Consider the following 23151-nt stretch of genomic DNA (forward strand, 5'->3'; position numbering starts at 1 on the left):
GAGGCTGTCGATCTGTTTGAGTGTTTTACTACTGATTTTGCAATGGGTTTTGGTGATTTTCAATGATTTTGGTCTCTAATGATTTTTCCTTTGATTCTCATGGTAAAGTTGTATTTTGATTTGGGAACTAGACCATGGATGAAGCATAATTGTAAATCACACTTACCAGATAATCCTAACTGTCAAATGCCATTGAATGGGCTGTTGAAAGAACACATTTAGCAGTCCAAATTCATCATGTGAAATCAGGTGGTTAAGATCATCAGATCAGTGTGATTTTTGAACTGCTTCCATGCATGCCATGTTATGTTGAATGAGCAACAGCTTACCATGTTCTAGCTCTTTGCTTTTGAATAATGTTTGTGTATAAACCTTTTCGAAGGGCTTTGTGTCTAGCAATGGAATGTCCTGGTACTGACTAGCTCCTTTATGCAAAATGTTGCAAAATATGGGAAATTTTCATTGTAATGATGATGATTATGATGATTTATTTGCTATTGCACTTGGTTATGACAATTGGTTTGGGTGTTTATATAGAAAGTAATGAGAGATTTATTTTTTTTATGAGTTTTGTTAAAAACAAAGCTAGAAAATGTAGCTTTTTTTTATTTTTTTAGTAAAAACTTTGATACTCTGGCAGAGTGTGATGGTTGATATGCAGGCACTTAGAAATTCCATACATAGTCAAATTAAACTGTTCAAATTGTGTAATCCGGTGTAGATTTATAATCGCACGAAAAATAAAACTTCTTTGTTTATCTGAATATTGGATTGGTAGACATTTATTGGACGGCTAAAAGTGAAAAAAAAATACAATGCTCCTATTGCCACATATTGAGCTGTATGATTGTTCATTTCAATATACTAATTGATTTCCACCCTTTCTTAGTCCTTTCATTTGTGGTCTTCTCTCATTTTATGGGCTACAGGTCAGGCAGATTTTCTATGCTTCAAGGGATTCAATGCTCATCAGGCCCATGACCAGCCGTATACAAACCATACATAACCAACTATGCAACAATCATTTAGTTGTTACCATCCATCTATAACACCAACCCTATTTGAAATCGTGTTGGGTTCATGTTGAGTAACTTTCTGTCATGTTAGGTTCCGTTTTGAACAATCCCAGGTATTTGGGTTGAGTATCAAGGAATTCAAGTTGGCTCGGGTTATGGGTTGGATCCTCTTGAGGTTGGGCTAGGCCTGTGAAAATAAAAATAGATGAATGGACCTACATTCACACACCAAAATCGTTACAATAAGTACTAAATGGTGTTTGATCAGCTCACTGTTTGCTATGGTTGTATCCTTTTCTGTTGATCCTTTTGGCATGGATTGAAAATTTGATGTGTTGGCATGTCTGCCACCTATTCATGTCAAAATCAAAAAGAATTTTTGACTTCTTTTACACAAACATGCCGTAAATGAAGGTTCTTTTTACCTAAAATCTTTTTGTTGGTGTACAAAACTTAAATGGTTGCATCTCACTTGATGAAAATGCCTTGTTAAAAATTAAAATGCTTCAATCTAAAAAGGATTTTCATTTATTTCTTTATCATTTGGTACTCACTAGACACATTTAGGGTCTTTTCAATTTCTTTGTATTTTCAGTTGATGTATTGCCTGTGAAAATTGAACCATACCCATTTTTCAGAAAAAAGTAAAAAAAAAAAAAAACAAACTTTCTAGGGTAATTTAAAGTTGGTGATTGGTTGTCATCATCCAATATTGATAGAAAATCGTCACAAGGATCTGATCACTTTAATTGGGAACTCTGGGCGTATATGGGGAGTGGTAAGAGAATTCAACTTAGGCTAGTTACCTCTACATCATATGGTTTTGTTTTGAATTACAAAATTTTGTGCAGGCAATGCGATTTACTCAAGGTTCTTCAAAACCAATATTCATATCGATTAGACATCGCATATCTCTTGATGCATCTGTCAAGATTATTAAAATGTGTTGTAAATACTGTGTACTAGAGCAAATCCGGCAAGTATAGTTTATTGCTTTGTTTTGTGCTCACATAACACAAGAGTCTTTCTTATTTCAGTTTGAGCTTTTTCAAATTTTATTCTAGTGATTTACTTATTTTAATCGCCTCATTTAATGTGAAATTTGAGGATTTGATTTTCTAGGAGGCATATGAAGTAGCCAAAACTCTTCATATAGACGGAGTGACTAGAGCATCAGTCATTGCCTACTCTTAGTATTCAAAAGGTTTGTGAGTACTATTTTCCAACAGTTTCCTATATAATGCTCTCCATGAATCAAAGGTTAGGATTGCTCAACCAATTTGATTTTGGGACTGTGACTTAGCGACAGTAGATTCCACGATTTAGTTGGTTTAACTTGAGTTAACATAAGACGTGTACAATTTTTGAGTGCCTGTGTCTCTAGCACCATGCCTTGTCTGAGTATTCCCAAAAACAAAAGAAGTAGAAGTTGCAAAACTGATGATATTGCAAGTACCTTAATTTTCTAAGTCTGCGTTTGGTAGAAGAACATATGAATTCAATTCAATCAAGGAAATGACAAAAGTTAATGGTATTCACTTGAAATCAAGAAAAAAAAAAGTTGGGTATGATGAAATTACAAGTACCTTAATTTACTAAGTTTGTGTTTGGATGAACAAATGAATTTATTATTTACTTGAAATCACAGCGAGGAAGTACCTTTCAAACTAGGGTTTTGCTTTGATATTTCAATCATTCTCTAATTTAATTTTCAATATCTTGCTAACCTTCATTTGTGGATGATCTTGGCTTCTGCTTAGATGATTTTCGTGCATATTCAACATTCCATCTGGAGCTGGAATGGAATGTGATTGGTAAGTATTTATATATGTTTTCCATCCTTTTGGCACCAACATGTACACTTCTTTTCTTTTTACAGGTGGTCACTTGGTCATCATATTTGTAGTGTAAGAGTTCCTATTATACCTTTTAGTGTTATAAGCTTGGGCTCCATTTGGTCATCACATCAATTTTTATGAATATAATTTTTTTTCTTAAACCAAATGGAGCTTAAGCCCTTTTTTAACTTCGCCAATGTAACTTCTTGCATTGTCGATCCCAAGCCTGGGTAAAGGAGGGAGAATGACGTCAAGGTGAGTTGTGTCCTTTTCTTCCATATTTCTTTAATACAACAGTGCTAGCAACAATTTGATTGGCCCACTTCTTATTCTCTATTGTAGGTGTCATTGTTGAACCCTGGCCTTGAATGGGATGCATCAATTTGATATGGGAGGCCTTCCCCAGGTATCCAGATGCTTTTAGATATAATTATGTTGTTTTTATATGTATTAGCTCGAAATTGATGGAGCAAACCCGGATGTGCGTCGGAGCTATCTGGATGTTGAGCGGGGGTCCCTGGAAGGTGGGAACCGCTGTTATGATCATGATGAAGTTGTCCATTTCCTATGGACAGCATTGGAGTGGCCTGGCCATTTGGACATGCCGTGTTTATGTATTTGATCGAAATTAATGGAGCAGACCCGGATGTGTGTCAGAGCTATTCGGAAGAGCGGGGTTCCCTGGAAAGAGGGAACCGCTATTATGACCATGATGAAGCTGTCCATTTTTTATGGATAGCATTGGAAGGGCCTGGCCATTTGTGTCGGATGGCCGTATTTATATCTGTATTTGCAGGGACCATACCCTTAACCTAAACCAAAACCTATGACCTAAAACCTTAACCTATAACCTAAACCTCAACCTTAACCTAAACATAAACCTTAACCTAAAACCTAAAACCTAAACCTAAACCTAAAACCTTAATGTATTCTCAAATCCCTAAACCTAAACCTACACGTAATCCTAATCTTAACTCCCTAACCTAAACCTATACCTAAACTTGAAAACCCAAACATAAACCCAATCCCGAACCCGAACTTAAACCTTAACCTTAACCTATTCTCAATTCCCTAAACCTATACCTTATAACCTAAACCTAAACCTAAACCTAAACCTTAACCTATACCTATAACCTTAACCTAAACCTAAACCTTAACCTAAACCTATAACCTTAACCTAAAACCTAAACCTATAACCTAAACCTAAATCAAAACATATAACCAAAACCAAAACCAAAACCTATATCCTAAACCCGAACGCATTCTCAAATCCTATAACCCATAATCTAAACCTAAACCTAAACCTAAACCTAAACCTATAACCTAAACCAAAACCTATATCCTAAACCAAAGCCAAAACCTATAGCTTAAACCCGAACCCATTCTCAAATCCAAAAACCTATAACCTAAACCGTTAACCTATAACCTAAATCAAAACCTATAACCTAAACCAAACCTAAACCTAAAACCAAAACCTAAAACGTAAACCTATAATCTATAACCTAAATCAAAACATATAATCAAAACTAAATCCCAAAACCTAAACCTAAACCTAAACCTAAACCTAAAACCTAAACCTAAACCTATAACCTAAACATAAATCCCTAAACCTAAACCTAAACTTAATTCTATAACCTAAACTCAAATCCCTAAACCTTAACTTATAACCTAACCTAAACCTATACTTATAACCTGAAACTATTCTCAAATCCCAAAACCTATAACCTAAACCTAACCTTTCCCGAAACCTATAACCTAAACTCAATTCCCTAAATCTAAACCTAGACCTAAACCTAAACCTATAACCTAAACTCAAATCCTTAAACCTTAACCTATAACCTAACCTAAACCTATACTTATAACCTAAAACTATTCCCAAATCCCAAAACCTATAACCTAAACCTAAGCTTTCCCTAAACCTATAAGCTAAACTCAATTCCCTAAAGCTAAACCTACACCTAATCCTAATCTCAACTCCCTAACCTAAACCTAAACATAAACTTGAAAACTCAGACTTAAACCCAATCCCGAACCTGAACCCGATTTCCTAAACCTAAACTATAACTCATTCTCAAATCAAAAAACCTATAACCTAAACCTAAACCAAAACCAAAACTTATAACCTAAACCTGAACCCATTCTCAAATCCCAAAACCTATAACCTAAACCATAACTAAAACCTATAACCGAAACCCTAACCCATTCTCAAATCCCAAAACCTATAACCTAAACATAAACCTTAACCTAAACCTATAACCTATAACCAAAATCTATAACCTAAACCCGAACCCATTCTTAAATCCCAAAATCTATCACCTAAACCTAAACCTTAACCTAAACCTATAACCTATAACATAAATCAAAACCTAAACCTAAACCTAAAACCTAAGCCTATAACCATTAACCTAAATCAAAACCTATTACCTTTCCCTAAACCTTAACCTAAACATATAACCTATAACCTAAATCAAAACCAAAACCAAACCTAAACCTAAACCTAAACCTAAACTTATAACCTATAACCTAAACCTAAACCTAAAACCTAATGTATTCTCAAATCCCTAAACCTAAACCTACACCTAATCCTAATCTCAACTCCTTAACCTAAACTTAAACCTAAACTTGAAAACCCAAACCTAAACCCGATCGTGAACCCGAACCCGATTTTCTAAACCTAAACCTTAACCCATAACCTAACCTAAACCTATACTTATAACCTAAACCAATTCTCAAATCCCAAAACCTATAACTATAACCTAAACCTTAACCAAAAACCTATAACCTAACCTAAACCTAAACATATAACCTTAACATAAACCTAAACCTATAACCTTAACCTTAACATATAATTTTAACCAAAACCTATAACATAAACCTATTCTCAAATCCCGAACCCGATTTCCTAAACCTAAACCTTAACCCATTCTCAATTCGCTAATCCTATAGCTTATAACCTAAACCGAAACCTAAACCTATACCTTAACCTAAACCTATAACCTAAACATAAACCTAAAACCTAAATGTATTCTCAAATCCCTAAACCTAAACCTACACCTAATCCTAATCTCAACTCCCTAACCTAAACCTAAACCTAAACTTGAAAACCCAAACCTAAACCTGATCCTAAACCCGAACCCGATTTCCTAAACCTAAACCTCAACCTATTCTCAATTCCTTAAACCTTAAACTATAACCTAACCTAAACCTAAATCTATAACCTAAACCTAAACCTATAACGTAAGGGTATTCTCAAATCGTTAGACCCAAACCTACACCTAATCCTAATCTCAACTCCTTAACCTAAACCTAAACCCGATCCCAAACCCGATCTCGAATTCCTAAACCTAAACATTAACCTATTCTCAATTCCCTAAACCTATATCTTATAACCTAAACTTAAACCTAAATCATAACCTAAACCTAAACTTATAACCTTAACCTAAACCTAAACTTAAACCTGTAACCTATAACCTAAACCTAAACCTAAAACCTAAATGTATTCTCAAATTCCTGAACCTAAACATACACTTAATCCTAATCTCAACTCCCTAACCTAAACCTAAACCTAAACTTGAAAACCCAAACCTAAACCCGATCCCGAACCCAAACCTGATTTCCTAAACCTAAACCTTAACCTATTCTCAATTCCCTAAACATATAGCTTATAACCTAAACCGAAACCTAAACCTATACCTAAACCTAAACCTAAACCTATAACCTATAACCTTGACCTAAACCTAAACCTAAACCTGTAATCTATAACCTAAACCTAAACCTAAAACCTAAATGTATTCTCCAATCCCTAAACCTAAACCTACACCTAATCCTAATCTCAACTCCCTAACCTAAACCTAAACCTAAACTTGAAAACCAAAACCTAGACCCGAACCCTATTTCCTAAACCTAAACCTTAACCTATTCTCAATTCCCTAAACCTATAGCTTATAACCTAAACCGAAACCTAAACCTATACCTAAACCTAAACCTAAACCTATAACCTATAACCTAAACATAAACCTAAAATCTAAATGTATTCTCAAATCCCTAAACTTAAACCTACACCTAATCCTAATCTCAACTCCCTAACCTAAACCTAAATCTAAACTTGATAACCCAAACCTAAACCCGATCCTGAACCCGAACCCGATTTCCTAAACCTAAAACTTAACCTATTCTCAATTCCCTAAACCTTAACCTATAACCTAACCTATACCTAAATCTATAACCTAAACCTAAACCTAAAACCTAAGTGTATTCTCAAGTCCTTAAACCTAAACCTACACCTAATCTTAATCTCAACTCTCTAACCTATACCTAAACCTAAACTTGAAAACCCAAACCTAAACCCGATCCCGAACCCGAACCCAATTTTCTAAACCTAAACATTAACCTAATCTCAATTCCCTAAACCTATATCTTATAACCTTAACCTAAACCTAAACCTAAACCTAAACCTAAACCTATAACCTATAACTTTAACTTAAACCTAAACCTAAACCTGTAACCTATAACCAAAACCTAAACCTAAAACCTAAATGTATTCTCAAATCTTTAAACCTAAACCTACACCTAATCCTAATCTCAACTCCCTAACCTAAACCTAAACTTAAACTTGAAAACCCAAACCTAAACCCGATCCCGAACCCGAACCCGATTTCCCAAACTTAAAACCTTAACCTTTTCTCAATTCCTTAACCTATATCTTATAACCTAAACCTAAGCCTAAACCTAAACCTTAACCTAAACCTAAACCTAAACCTAAACCTGTAACCTATAAGCTAAACCTAAACCTAAAACCTAAATGTATTCTAAAATCCCTAAACCTAAACTTATACCTAATCCTAATCTTAACTCCCTAACCTAAACCTAAACCTAAACTCGATCCCAAACCCCAACCCGATTTCCTAAACCTATACCTTAACCTATTCTCAATTCCCTAAACCTATAGCTTATAACCTAAACCTATAGCTTATAACCTAAACCTAAACCTAAACCTAAACCTATAACCTAAACCTAAAACCTAAATGTATTCTCAAATCCCTAAACCTAAACCTACACCTAATCCTAATCTCAACTCCCTAAACTAAACCTAAACCTTAACCTATTCTCAATTCCCTAAACCTATTGCTTATAACCTAAACCTATACTTTAACCTAAACCTAAACCTAAACCTATAACATATAACTTAAACATAAACCTAAAACTTAAATGTATTCTTAAATCCCTAAACCTAAACCTACACATAATCCTAATCTCAACTCCCTAACCTAAACCTAAACCTAAACTTGAAAACCCAAACCTAAACCCGATCCCGAACCCGAACCCGATTTCTTAAACCTAAACCTAAATGTATTCTCAAATCCCTAAACCTAAACCAACACCTAATCCTAATCTCAACTCCCTAACCTAAACTTAAACTTAAACTTGAAAACCCAAACCAAAACACGATCCCGAACCCGAACCTGATTTCCTAATCCTAAACCTTAACCTATTCTCAATTCCCTAAACCTATAGCTTATAACCTAAACCTAAACCTAAACCTATAACCTATAACCTTAACTTAAACCTAAACCTAATCCTAAACCTGTAACCTATAACCTAAACCTAAACCTAAAACCTAAATGCATTCTCAAATCCCTAAACCTAAACCTACACCTAATCCTAATCTCAACTCCCTAACCTAAACCTAAACTTGAAAACCCAAACCTAAACCCGATCTCGAACCCAAACCCAATTTTCTAAACCTAAACCTTGACCTATTCTCAATTCCCTGAACCTATAGCTTATAACCTATACCTAAACCTAAACCTAAACCTACAACATATAACATATAACCTAAACCTAAACCTAAAACCTAATATATTCTCAAATCCCTAAACCTAAACCTACACCTAATCCTAATCTCAACTCCTTAACCTAAACCTAAACCTAAACTTGAAAATCCAAACCTAAACCCGATCCCGAACCCGAACCCGATTTCCTAAACCTAAACCTAAACCTAAACTTAAACTTTAACCTAAACCAATAACCTATAACCTAAATCTAAACCTAAACCTAAAACCTAAATGTATTCTCAAATCCCTAAACCTAAACCTACACCTAATCCTAATCTCAACTCCTTAACCTAAACCTAAACCTAAACTTGAAAACTCAAACCTAAACCCGATCCCGAACTTGTACCCAATTTTCTAAACCTAAACATTAACATATTCTCAATTCCCTAAACCTATAGCTTATGACCTAAACCCAAACCTAAACCTAAAGCTTAACCTAAACCTAAACCTAAACCTAAACCTATAACCTATAACCTAAACCTAAAACCTAAATGTATTCTCAAATCCTTAAACCTAAACCTACACCTAATCCTAATCTCAACTCCCTAACCTAAACCTAAACCTAAACTTGAAAACCCAAACCTAAACCCGATCCCGAACCCGAACCCAATTTCCTAAACCTAAACCCTAACCTATAACCTAACCTAAACCTAAACCTATAACCTAAACCTATAACCTAAACATAAGCCTAAAACCTAAACCTAAACCTAAAATTGAAATGTATTCTCAAATCCCTAAACCTAAACCTATACCTAATCCTAATCTCAACTCCCTAACCTAAACCTAAACCTAAACTTGAAAACCCAAACCTAAACCCGATCCCGAACCCGAACCCGATTTCCTAAACCTAAACCTTAACCTATAACCTAACATAAACCTAAACCTATTACCTGCACTTATAACCTAAACCTATAACCTAAACATAAGCCTAAAACCTAAACTTAAACCTAAAATTGAAATGTATTCTCAAATCCTTGAACCTAAACCTACACCTAATCCTAATCTCAAGTCCCTAACCTAAACTTAAACCTAAACTTGATAACCCAAACCTAAACTTGATCCCGAACTCGGACCCGATTTCCTAAACCTAAACCTTAATCTTAACATATTCTCAATTCCCTAAAGCTATAACCTATATACTATAACCTATAACTAAAACCTAAACCTTAACTTAAACCTATAACCTAAGCCTAAACCTTAACCTAAACCAAAACCAAAACGTATAACCTAAACCTTAACTTATAACCTATAACCTATAACCTAAACTTATAACCTATAACCTAAAACCTAATCCTAAACCTAAATCTAAACCTAAAACCTAAACCTAAACCTATTTTAATGATCAGTTTTATTTTTAAAAAGTGCCCGCTTTTTTGGAAGAAGTTTATGCAATTCTTCATGATTCTGAATTATAATGTTTTGTTGGTTTAATATTTGTTTTTCAGGTGAAAGACACACAAAGAAAATTGTTGCTAATTTTTTTCTTTTTTATTTATGATGTTAAACTTATATGTATTTATGTGTGGATGAATGTAATGTGGATAAGATTACTTGTGTTTGGATGGATGTAGTTTATATTTGGATGAATGTAGTTTATGTTGGATTTACGTAGTTTGGGTTGTTTAGATGGATGTGAATGTGAATTGATGAAATATATTATATAACAGGTATATTAGGAAGAATACGATGAAATATATGTATTGACCCTTCTGAATGCCTATAAGAGATGGTCCATGACAGTCCTTTTTAAGGACGGTCCATGACCGTCCTTTTAAAGGATGGTCTATGGTCGTCCTTTGAAGGCTTAACAGAGACGGTTTACGACGGTCTTTTTAAAGGACGGTCGATGGTCGTCCTTTAAAGGCTCATAAGAGACGGTCTGAGACCGTCTTTTTTAAGGACGGTTCACGACCGTCCTTTTTTAGGACGGTCCATGACTGCCCTTTTTTTGTCAATAAAAATGACGGTTTTTGACCGTCCTTTAAGTAATACGACACGTCAAAATTTAACGGCCCTTGCGACGGTCCATGACCGTCCTTTTTGGTCATTTGAGACGGTTTTGACCGTCCTTTTTTTTTTTGCAGTTTTGGCATAGTTAACACTCAATTGGCACACACCAACAAAAATTGAAAGTAATAACATACAACAACAACTATTCCAATACGGTTTAGTACCATTTCAAATCAATAACGGCTTAAAGCCGTTTTTGAAACGAAATGCCAACCGTGCCAGTTTGGCAATTTTGGTGTAGTGAGAGTTAGATACTGTGGAGACGCAGTTCATCTCATACATAAATAGGTCACTATCATGGGCATCATGCATCTATATAGACCTAATATCCCTCAGATCAGACTGCATTCTAACAAACGCACAAGGTTACCTGGACGGCTCATAATATCACCAGAATCAAAATAAGATTTCATTCAGCATATGTATGGACATGAAAGCCCTTAAATGTATGAGAACCACATGCCAGGAAATTTATTTTTTAAATAGTCTTACTACTAGAGCTTGATGGATCCAGTACCCTTGACCCATCACCTCCCACTACCAACAAGTAGCAAGCATAAACATATATAGAAGCACACCGTGCTGAAGTGTCGATGCCCACTCATAGATGTGGATTTAATGAGTGCATATAAAGGTTGAATTGTCAATGCACACTCAACTAGAGAGGATATCCATTCATACATGACTGCATAGATTCAACATATGCCTTTATCACATGGGTGGCAAAACCTATCTTGTTTCAAATCTTATTTGCAAGTTATGCACCCACCATCCATCTACCAATATGGTTAGGACACCCGCTAGCTTTTGTGAGGCTTTCTGTTGACATTGGAATCTTACTGAGTGCAATCTACACTCAGCAGCAATGGGCAGTGCAGATTAACCCAAGTGCGCAACTACGATCTAATACAAGAATGGTGTCATGTATCGAACCGGCCAGTTGAATGGCCCATATCTCTCACAGATAGAAAGTTTATGCTAGAGTTATCTACACACTGTGTCATCCACTCAACGTACTCTCGTCCTTTTCCTTTGTTTGCTGCCATTTAAAAAGGAAAGGATCCCATCCAAAGGTGGTAAAGAAAGTCTGCAGGCCAATTGGATGGACTATAAGCTATGATTCAGCCAGTGGACAACTTCCAACCTTTCGTGTGTATTAGAAATCCAACACGTTCAATTGGTTCAAGCCATCATGAATATCACCTTGCGCAAAAATAAACTATATCCATTCATGGAGTGGACCGCAATTTATTTTACTATTTGTGAAGGACTTGAAATTGATTTCTATAGAGTGGCCCATTGATTTCTATAGAGTGGCCCACCTGATGAGTGGATAGGGTTGATTTTTCCTTAATTGTTCCTCATGGTGGGGCCAACCTACTGGGAAGGTTGGATGTTACATGCACTTAACAGGTTGGAAGTTATCCGCTGCGTGTGGATCATACCTTGTGGTCCAGCCGGTTGAGCTTGACACAATATGAAAGGCACAATGCAAAAACTTGCAGCTAATGTGGACAACCGCATAAAAGCATCCAGGATCTAGATCTCCTGTGGGACATTGGGCCATAGTGCACATGGAGGTATATTTCACGAGTATAAAACATGCTTCTACAGGAAATTTTCAGCTTCTATAAGTGGGCCATGGTTAAATGGTCGTCGAGTGTTTTTTTTTTTTTTTCACACCCACACACGTCATTAATGGGTACTCGAACCCATGACCTCTGTGTTGAAACTCTTGTGAGTCTGCAACCGAGCAATGAGCAGAAACGCAGTCAGTGGGGGCTGCATACATGTAACTTATGTCCTGTTTTTCTTCACTTCTTGTACTAAATCATGCTCCATCCGAATTGGTTAGTCCTGATCACAGGCCTTCTCTCATGGAACTTAGGTGCCTGCTAGTTCAGAAATTGAATGCAACTTGTAAGAATACAAAAATCCATGGGCCTGTTTGGCTGACAAGGAATTATAATTTACAACGGAATGTTGGTCTCCAGCCTAAAAATGAGTTTGTGGGGCGGGATCTGCTGGCTACATCATAAGTGCTTAGGATCTGAACCATCCATCATGTTTGTGGGTTACGGAAGAATCTACAGCTGTTTATGGCAGGTATGGGCCTAAATTTCAAACCCATGCATTTAGACCAGGCATCTATTTAGGCCCAAAATGTAAATGGACCATGCTTAAGCTTATAATGGCCCAGAGCAAGACCCAACATATCCTTTGAGTTTGGTATTCTTGTTTAAGAGGATTATTTGTGACTTTGTAAGCGTAGGCGGTTATAGAAGGCAATGCCAGCTTTACAAATTTTCTTGGATTGGGCCCATTAGCATTTGTTGATGCAGTTTTCCAATAGACCCTCCTTAATAGACTCTTGAGAACCTGCACACAGGTGAGAAAGAAAGAAAGGAGACCCACCATGGCTAGTACATGGGACCCTCTGATGCCTAAATCAGGAACTTGGGTCTTTGTAGTAGATGATCTTTTTAGAAAAGACTCACCAGTCATATATATGATTCAGTATGTGTACTTTTCACTGGCTAAGGGCTTCCCTATTTATAGGAGCAGAAAGATCACATCATAGGAAGAGTTCCCCATTTAGGAGGCCGGATACATCGAAGATCTTCCCATATGGATCTCCAGTTATGCTGGAAATCTCTTCGAGATTAAGGGAGTTCGAGATCCTTGGGATCCAATCTTATCTCCTGAAGATCTTGGGAGAGATCTTCACGTCAGTTGCTCGGGACAAGGTCGGTCGGCAAAGGCGGATGATGCCTTAGAGGTAAGTAATACGGAGCTGTTTGACAGATCAAAATTCACTTGAGGCCTCGACGGATCAGCATTCACTTGAGGTTGATACTGACTACCGACTTTGTCGGAGACTGTGCCGAGCTATGGCTGACCTATAGTCGTTCTATGGTCGTGCTGACTTATATCTGACCTGCAGTTGAGCCAGCCTACTCAATAGATCAGCTAGTAATCATGTAGACCTATTACTATACGGACCTACTTTGTGGTCGGTCTTTCTTTACGAGTAGGCATCTCGTGAGTGGTTTGACCTATCGGGTCCATGTTGGTTGTAGAGTTGGCTTATTTTATAGGTCATTCTATTTTTCCCTCAACAATAAGCCCCCTTACTTTCGAGTTGATCTTATAGGCTCGAAAAGTAAGTTATATGTAGCTTAGGTCATGTTATGCAATCATAAATGCTGGGTATGGTGGCCAGCACAGAAGTTGAGGCGTGCCGGTAATCATCTACGACGTAGTCGAGGTGGCATATCGTGGCTCGAGAGCACGTGGTCTGTTAAGCCGTCGTTTTGGCGTTAGACCAACAAGGGAATGATGTGTGGCCATTTCTTGATATTAGGATCGACTGATGCGTAGGGTCGCACCACGTGTCGAGATGGGGTAGTCAAGGGGACGTTGTACGGAACCGACATTGATGGGCGTACTTAAGTGCTGCCATGTGGATCTCCTATATAAGGAAAGCCCTAATGTTTTTCAAAAGGTCCATTTGTATTTTTCCCTTCTAGTCATCTTCCCTAGATAGCAGAGGTGATGTCCGGCGACTGTACTCACCAGCAGGCGGGCGACATCTTCTCACCGGTGAGCTTCATTTCTTCATTCGCCCCATCCCTTTCCTTTTTTCTTTGTCAGCGACTCTCAACATCTATAAAGACAGCCACCATATATGACTCCTTGAGTTCATGGGAAGGGGTCTCCAGTGGTGACAATGGAGCGAGTAAGCTTCGCACAATGTCAAACCCACCGTCACCGTTAATGATGATGGGCTACGCTGATTTTCGAGCGTCGCAGTTGTCAAGGGTAACGAAGAGGTCCTCGACAGCGAGGCCAATTAGGGTGGATCGCAACTTGTTCAACGAAGAGGATGTAGAGGGGTCCTTTGACGAGGAGGAGACAAATGGTCCCTTAGCCTCGGCCCTTACTGAGGCCGACTTGGCTTGGATTAGGTTAGGGTACTATATTCCCAAATCAGTGACTCTCCAAGTTCCTCTGCTAGACGAACTTCGTGATTGTCCTCTAAAGGGAGTTATTGCCATCTTCCAAGTCACCTTTCAATGCAGCCTTAGGCTCCCTCTACAAGGTATAGTATGGCAGGTGCTTGCTCATCTGGACTTGGCCACGAAACAGATGATCCCCAATGGATGGAAAGCATTGATCGGCCATGTCGTCCTATGGTCTGAGCTAGAGCAGCCTGAACTCAATGTCGAGGAATTCCTCCACTTATACCAGTTAAAGCCTAACAAAGTTCACCCAGGCTGATATTATCTCTCTGCATGACGAGGGATCGGAGGGGGCATTACACAGACCCCCCATCATCTAATAAGAATTGGAGGGACAAATGGTTTTAGGCCTCTGGTTGTTGGGAAGTGGCAGACCTGACCTTTTATCGTCACTTGGTCTCTTCAGCATTCACTGAACCAAGTCAGCATTCCTCGAACTTAACTCTTCCTTAGATCTTCCTTGACTGGTCGATTTTTAAGTGTTCTTGACTTGTTTGCATGTGGCTTCTCTCCTGTCGCAGCTATTCCCAAGTATCCTTCCTTGCTGGACACTCGCTCTCTTGCTCGGATTAGGGGAGCAAGATCACTAGGGAAGGAGGAGAGATCTTAGAGAGTACTCCTTCAACCCAAGCTTTTGCTTAAGTCGGGTCTAGACACCGCCCTCACCGGTAAGATCTTTGGTAAGGACTTTAGCCGACCTACAAGACTTTAGAAAAACTTCATGGAATTTCATAATTAAGTTTCCTCCTGTTGTGATACAGAAATGCCTGAAGCTTGCCCTTTGTTGAGGCCCATTTCCAAATGCCAGGCACTGCCCCTTGAGGAAGTTGCGGTGCTAAAGAAGAATAAGGTGAAGACGACCTCTAAGAGAGAGGGGAGGGTTGACCCTTCATCTCCTATCATTGTAAAGGTCGAAGATGATGAGGCAACAACAGAGCCTGTCCGTGCTGCTACTGAGGCGACGGTCTTGACGACCATTCGTGAGGAAGCTCCTCCTGTAGAGGTCTAATGGGCCGTTAAGCCTTCTTTCGAGGCTCAACTTGTAGAGGCTAAAGGAGCTAGCAGGCCGATTGCTGGGCCTTTTGAAGTTCGGGGGGAAGAGGAATGTCCTCCCAGGAACATTTGCGAGACCATAGAGGAGCTTCTACCTTGGGCTAAGCGACACATGTCCAGGAATGAGTTTTTCTATATATTGGATTCTCCTCTAGACGCGATCCTTATGTCTGCGACGAAGGGCCTTCTTGGGGTGAGTGAATCTTCCTAAGTATTTTACTTTCTTCTTTATTTATTCAATACTGAATATTTTCTATCGTTGTTTTTTGGCAGTTCACCCCGTGCATGCTGAAGGTGCATCGTGACATTGCTCAAGTGGGGAGGCAGGCATGGGAGACAGAGCAAAAGATCTTGTTGAAGGAAGCTGAAGCCGATCAGTCTCATGCTGTGGCAGTTGTTGCGGAAGCTCGTGCTTCTTCTCTAGAGGTTGAGCTAGAAGCAACGAAGAAGCTTCTTGTTGAGGCTTCTGATAAGTCGGCCGAGTGGGAGGCCAAGCTGAAGGCGAAGCTCAAAGATGTCGGGGCAAAGCTCGAGGAGATCGAGGAAAAGCTTAAGATGGTCGAGGGAGAAGCTCGATTAGCTATCTCCCTAGCTTGAGAGGACGCCATCAAGGAATTAAAGTCTTCCAAAGCATACTCATAAGACAGAAATTCTTTATACCAGATGAGCTTCTTGAAGTGTGTTAAGGAGATCAAGGAGGCCTTTCTCGAGCTAGACCTCTCTAGTTTTGAAGATGCTAACTTAGACTCTGAAGCATCTAGCAATGACATACCTCCCGAGCAGCCCACCAAGGCTTGACGATCGACTTCCTTTTGTAACCCCCTTTTTTCTTGTTCAATGTAACTTGATGTAATCATGCTCTTGGGAGCTTATTAATAGAATTCACTTTTTTTTAAAAAAAATGGTGTGCCCATTTGCAGATTATTCTAAGTTAGGTAGATCAAACCTAGGTCGAATTCGATGGGTAAGTCAGATCTGGAAGATAGGTCGGTCGTAGGTCGAATCTTGTAGTTAGGTCACCCGTAGGTCAGACCTAGTAGATGCACCGAACATAATAGAAATCAGACCACGAAATTTTTATTTATACTATCTTAACAATGTACAGTAAAATCCAAATCAACTTGCTAAGGATGATAGATCTTACGATGCCCGTCATTCCAGGAATGAGGCAGTAGCTGGCTGTTCAGGTCTTCCATGTAGTATGATCTAGGTCGGCTTGTACTTGTTACCATGTAGGGTCCTTGCCAATTTAGGCCTAAGGTTCTCGATCCTGGCTCCTTAGTGTTTTGGAAGGTTCTTCAAAGGACTAAGTCACCAGCTTGGAACCTCCTAACATTCACCCTAGCATTGTAGAAACGTGCCACTTACTGTTGGTGAATAGCAGTTCGGATCCGAGCTTATTCTCTCCTTTCCTTGAGAAGGTTGAGACTTAATGCCATTAGCTTGGAGTTCGACGCTTCATCGAATGCCTTTGTTCGATCCGTTGGTAACCCAATTTCTACTAGAGTGACTGCCTCCGCCTCATAAGCTAAGAAAAATGGAGTTTCCCCAGTGACCATCCGAACGGTAGTTCGGTATGCCCAAAGGATATTAGGGAGTTCCTCGGCCCATGCTCCCTTGGCTTTTTCGATCTTAGTTCGGAGGTGATGCTTGATTATCTTATTGACCGCTTCAACTTGTCCGTTGGCTTGTGGGTCTCGCGGTGAGAAGTAAACATTACAGATTCTGAGGTTTTCACACATTCCTTGAAATTACTTGTTATTGAACTACTTTTCATTTTCAGAGATGATCATGCAAGGAATCCCGAACTTGCATATGATGTATTTTCAAACAAATTTTATAATCTTTTGCTCGGTTATTTTCACTAGATGTTTGGCTTCGGCCCATTTCGTGAAGTAATCAACCTTGACCACGGCAAACTTGGTCTGACCTTTTCCTGTTGGGAGAGGACTGATGATGTCGATTCCCCATTGGGCAAATGGTCATGGCCCAGTCATAGGATTGAGTTCTTTGGGAGGTTGCTAAGGTACATTCTTGAAGTACTGGCATTTGTCAAATTTTTGAGCAAACTGCTAAGCATCAAACTGGATGGTCGGCCAATAATATGCCTTCTAAATGACCTTATGGGCTAAAGTTCGGCCACCGAAGTGGTTCCCATAGATACCCTCATGGGTTTCCCTTAGGATATGCTCTGCTTCATCTGGTCGGAGACATTTGATATAAGGGAGATAAAATCCTTTTTTGTAGAGGATGTCATTGACCATTGTGTAGCAAGATGCCTTGGTCCATAGTCTTCTTCCTTCCGTTCGGTCTTCGGGTAGCTTTTCCTCCTTAAGGTACTCGACGATTGGATCCATCCAAGTGGGTTTCAAGCTTACTAGAAGAGCTATGGTGAGGTCAGCCTCATCAATGCTCGGTTTAGTAAGGAACTCGATTGGAACGAATCTTGGAATACTGTCTACATTCGCAGTGGCTAACTTTGCTAACATGTCAGCTTTGGAATTTTTAACTCGAGGAATTTGATATACATTACAATTTTGGAATCTTTCAATCAATTCTTTGGCATTCCGTAGATAAGCTTTCATGTGTTCCTTCTTTGCTTAGTATGCTTCAGCTATTTGATTAACGACCAACTGGGAATCGCTAAAGACTTCAAGGTGTTGAGCTCCCATAGTGGCTGTCAGCCTAAGTCTAACAAGCAAAGCTTCGTATTCTGCTACATTGTTGGAGGCTTGAAATATGAATCTTAAGGCATATTGCATGCATATATGATCTAGGGTATCTAGGACTATCCTGACCCCACTTGCCTTAGAGTTAGATGAGTCATCAACATATAACATCCACTTGGGTAGGTCAAGATCAACTTGGGAGTCAGATGCATGATCGGGTAGAACATCAGGGACAAGTCCTAACTTGGGTAAGTCTTTTTCTTATCCAAATAGAGGAGTTGTTTCGGCAATAAAGTCAGCCACTGCCTGACCTTTAATAGTTGCTCGGGGTCGATACTTGATATCGAACTCATTTAACTCAATTGCCCACTTGGTCAGCCTTCTCGAAGCTTCAGGGTTTTGGAGCACTTGACGGAGTGGTTGATCGGTCCAAATGATGATGGTGTGAGCTTAGAAGTATGGTCACAATCGCCGAGAAGAGATGACTAATGCTAAGGCTAGTTTCTCTAGACTTGGGCATCCAGTTTCAATTGAAACTAGCGCTTTGCTGAATTAGTTTACCAAGAATTGCTTTCCTGTGTGTTCCATAATTAAGGCCGAGTGAACTGCTGCATCGAAAACAGCTAAGTATAGCAGTAGGGATTCTCTTTACTCAGGTTTGAAGAGTAATGGTGGTAACCCCAGATATTGTTTAAGCTTTTGGAAGGCCGTTTCACAGTCTTCTATCCAATCTACTACTTGTTTTCCTTTCAGCTGCTTGGAAAAGGGAAGACATTTATCTGTAACTCGGGACACGAAGCGACTGACTGTGGCGATTCTTCTTGTAAGTTATTGGACATCTTTGGTTATTTTTGGTGAATCCACATCAAGCAGAGCTTTGATCTTTTCAGGGTTTGCTTCGATCCCTCATTGGCTGACCAAGAAACTAAGGAACTTTCCCGAACTAACTTCGAAGGCACGTTTACATAGATTCAATTTTATCTTGTATTTACGAAGAACGAGGAACAATTCTTCGAGATCAAAAGTGTGATATGTGGCCTTGATGCTCTTGACGAGCATATCATCGACATAGAGTTCCATTGTTCACCCTATTTAGTGGGCGAACATCTTATTAACTAGCCGCTGATAAGTGGCTCCGACATTTTTCAATCCAAATGGCATAACTTGGTAACAATAAAGACATTTGTCAGTGATAAAGGTTGTTTTTGTCTTATCATATGGATGCATTACAATTTAATTATAAGCAGAATAAGCGTCCATAAAACTAAGTAGTTCATGCCTTACAGTGCTGTCGACAAGTTGATCAATTCAAGGAAGGGAAAAACTATCTTTAGGATAGGCCTTATTCAGGTCTGTGTAGTTAACACAAAACTGTCATTTCCCATTAGACTTCTTGACGAAGACTATGTTGGCTATCCAGTTCGGATAGTAGACTTCCTCAATAAATCTGACTTTAAGAAGTTTGTCGACTTCTTCTCTAATCACTGCATATCGTTCTGGACTAAGCACATGACGCTTCTATCGAAATGGTTAGTGGTCGAGGTCAACATTCAGGCGATGCGTGATGATTTTTGGGCCGATGTTGGGCATGTCCTCATGAGATCATGCGAAGATGTCCACTGTTGAGTGTCAAATATTGCATATTCTCTCCTTTTTATATCTTGGTTTTATCAACATGATAATGCTTAATGGTCTATTTTATACATGTTTGTGTTGCGAGGTGAATCTGAGAGCTTGGATTAAAAAAAATGCTAAAAGCTTAGATTTCATACTCAAGAATAACCAAAGCAAAGATTGAATCTTAGAAGACTAAAAATGAAGAATTCATATGCCAAAGACCAAGGAAACCTAGTACAAATGATGAAAAAAGGACTTAAAAGACTTCAGAATCTGCAACAAAAAATAGACAGTTCGATCTGACCGAAATCGCGTAAAACAGTTCAGCAATCAATGATGAAATTCATAAGCTAATTCGGTTTAACCAATAGACAATTTGATCCGACCGAAGGGAGGATTCAATGTGATCGAAAGTGTGTAAATTCAGGTCGATTTGCGAAATTTTTGAGGCGGTGTGTAAGATGGAGCTTCATAACTATAATTAGGAGTCCCTAGGATGTTCCTAAATATCATATAGGGTTTAAAGAGTGGAGATAAAGGGTGGAGGAGCCATTGCTAAGATTTTTTCTTCTTCTTCCTTATTTTGTTTTCATGTTTTGTTTAAGAGGTTTTGGTTTAATCATGTCTATGGTTAACTAAACCTCATAGCTAGGGCTAAGAGGTGAAGCTTGTAATGTGAGTGGGATGTTTATCTTGCTTTGATTCTTATTTATATTGAACTTCATGGATTTCTAGTCAATTTCAAGGAATATATTTTGTTTTCTATTGTTTGTTGTGACTCAAATTATAATAGACACTACGATAGCTTTGAATATCTTCTTTTCCTATTTGAGATTGTGCGATTGGTAAATCCTATTATTCACCATCGTCTCCTAGGCATGGGAGGGTGATGAAATCCCTTACAATCTTCACAATCCTCCTCCATTGAGACGAGATCAATGAAAAGTTTAGAGATTTGATCATCTCTTCTTCCAAATGGATAAGATAAGACTCTGATTCCAATTTCATCTCTTGAATCAAGTAAGGTAGCATCTTGATAGCTACAAGTGGATCCTTGGTACCCTAGTTCCCACCTTTAAATTCATACGTTTTAATCAACAATATTCACACTTACTTTTAATTATTCCATAATTCAGATTTAGATCTTCTTCTTGTTCTAGTTCTAGTTCTTTTAAGAATACGTACAAGTTTAGTCCATGTGGATTCGACCTCGGTCTCACCGAGTTATTACTACATCACGACCCTACACTTGGGATTGTGAACAAGTTTTCAGTGCCGTTGCCGGGGACTACGGCTGTATTTTTTTGAGATTAATTAATTTTGGAATTAGTTTAACATTAGGATTAGTTCTTCTTTTGTGTTTCTAAGTTAGAATTTTTTGAATTTATTTCTAGAACTAACTTTGTTTTATGTTTTGTAGAACCCTAGCATAGCAATCCTAATTAGGTAACTTCTCTCCAACTCTTTCTTATATTTTATAGATTTCTTATTTTCTTTATTTAGTTTGCTTTTCTTAGGTTTAGTTTTGTTTAGTTGGTTAAGGGCTGTGAGTATTTCATGCCCAAGTGGGTCCATGATAACACTCAATGTCTTTTGAGTGAAGGAGGATTAGTCGAAGGGCTGCCTATCCATCACCGAATTAAACACCACTCGAGAACCTCAAAGTCAATTAAAGTGATGGCTACAAATCAACTTGTAAATCCACCTCAACCTCCACTTGAGGAAGCTTAGGATAAGAATGAGGTTCACAATACACCCCTGCCTGTACCTTACAAGAATATTTACAACCGACAGGGGTGAGCACACCTTCCTGCATGATTTTTCTAGAGAATGCAGGAAATATGGATATTAAGCCAGGAGTGATCCAATTCCTTCCAAAATTATATGGACTTGAATATGAAAGTTCATATCTATGCATGAAAGAGTTTGATGAGATAATAACCACTTTATACTTTCGTAATGTGTCTGAGGACACGATCAGGCTGAAACTCTTTCCCTTCTCCTTAAAAGAAAAAGCTAAGACGTGGTTGCATTCACTACGTCCACGATCCATTACTAGATGAAACGACGTGACAAGGGAGTTCATAAAGAAATTCTTCACATACCATAAGACGAACACCATCAGAAAGTCAATCATGAACTTCGCCCAAAAAGAAGATGAGACATTCTTCCAATGTTGGGAGCAGTTCAAGGATCTTGTCAGTTCATGCCCACAACATGGCTTCGAAATGTGTCGTATAACAAATTTCTTCTATGATGGACTGACATCTTCCATGCGCCAATTGGTCGAGATGATGTGCAATGGGGAATTCATGAACAAAGATGTCGATGATATGTGAGATTACTTTGACAAACTTGCTAAAAACGCACAATTATGGGACATCTCCCAAAGACCTAACACCACTTCTAAGCCTACTTAATAAAAGGAGAGGGGTGAAATATATGTTTTGAAAGAGGAAGATGATATAAATGCTAAAGTGGCCAATCTCACAAGGAAAATATAGGCCATGAAACTTAAAAAGGATAAGGCTAAGGAAGTTATTTGCAGTATTTGTGCTTACAACATACATAAAACTAAAAATTGTCTTGCAATACCTGCCTTTCAAGAAATATTGAATGAGCAATTGAATGTCATAAACAACTACCAAAGACCTTTCAGTGGACCCACTTCAAATACATACAATTTTAGCTGGAGGAACCATCCCAATTTCAGTTGGAGGAATGGACGAACGACTAACCCTCAAGGGGCTCTATCTCAACTCCTAAATCAAAAGAAGCCTAAGAAGGATCCAATTTTAAAACACATTCAAAACCAAGAGCTATTCAACCAAAATACGATGCAAGCATTCTGGGATATCAAAACAACAATGGGAATGTTTGAATCGTCCATTCAAAGGATTGGGTCACACTTAGCAAGTGGGGAGAATGGGATGCTTCCAGCCCAACCTCTCCCCAATTGAAAACTGTAATGCGAAATAAGTGACCTAAGCACTTTAAATCAAATGGAGCAAGCTAAGTCTATTACCACTCTTAGGAACAAAAAGACAATTGATAAGACTATTCCGATAAGGGCTGAGAAGCCTATGGACCCA

At 38.5% G+C, this 23151-nt stretch overlaps 1 non-coding gene across 1 annotated transcript; it reads right to left on the reverse strand.

Annotated features, from left to right (window-relative positions):
• Positions 1–22176: 22176 nt before the first annotated feature.
• LOC131244840 (small nucleolar RNA R71) lies at positions 22177–22283 on the reverse strand. Its single transcript, XR_009170612.1, has one exon. It is a non-coding gene; the product is annotated as a small nucleolar RNA R71 (small nucleolar RNA).
• Positions 22284–23151: the final 868 nt, after the last annotated feature.

This window comes from Magnolia sinica, chromosome 4, assembly GCF_029962835.1.
Source record: "Magnolia sinica isolate HGM2019 chromosome 4, MsV1, whole genome shotgun sequence".
NCBI lineage: Eukaryota > Viridiplantae > Streptophyta > Magnoliopsida > Magnoliales > Magnoliaceae > Magnolia > Magnolia sinica.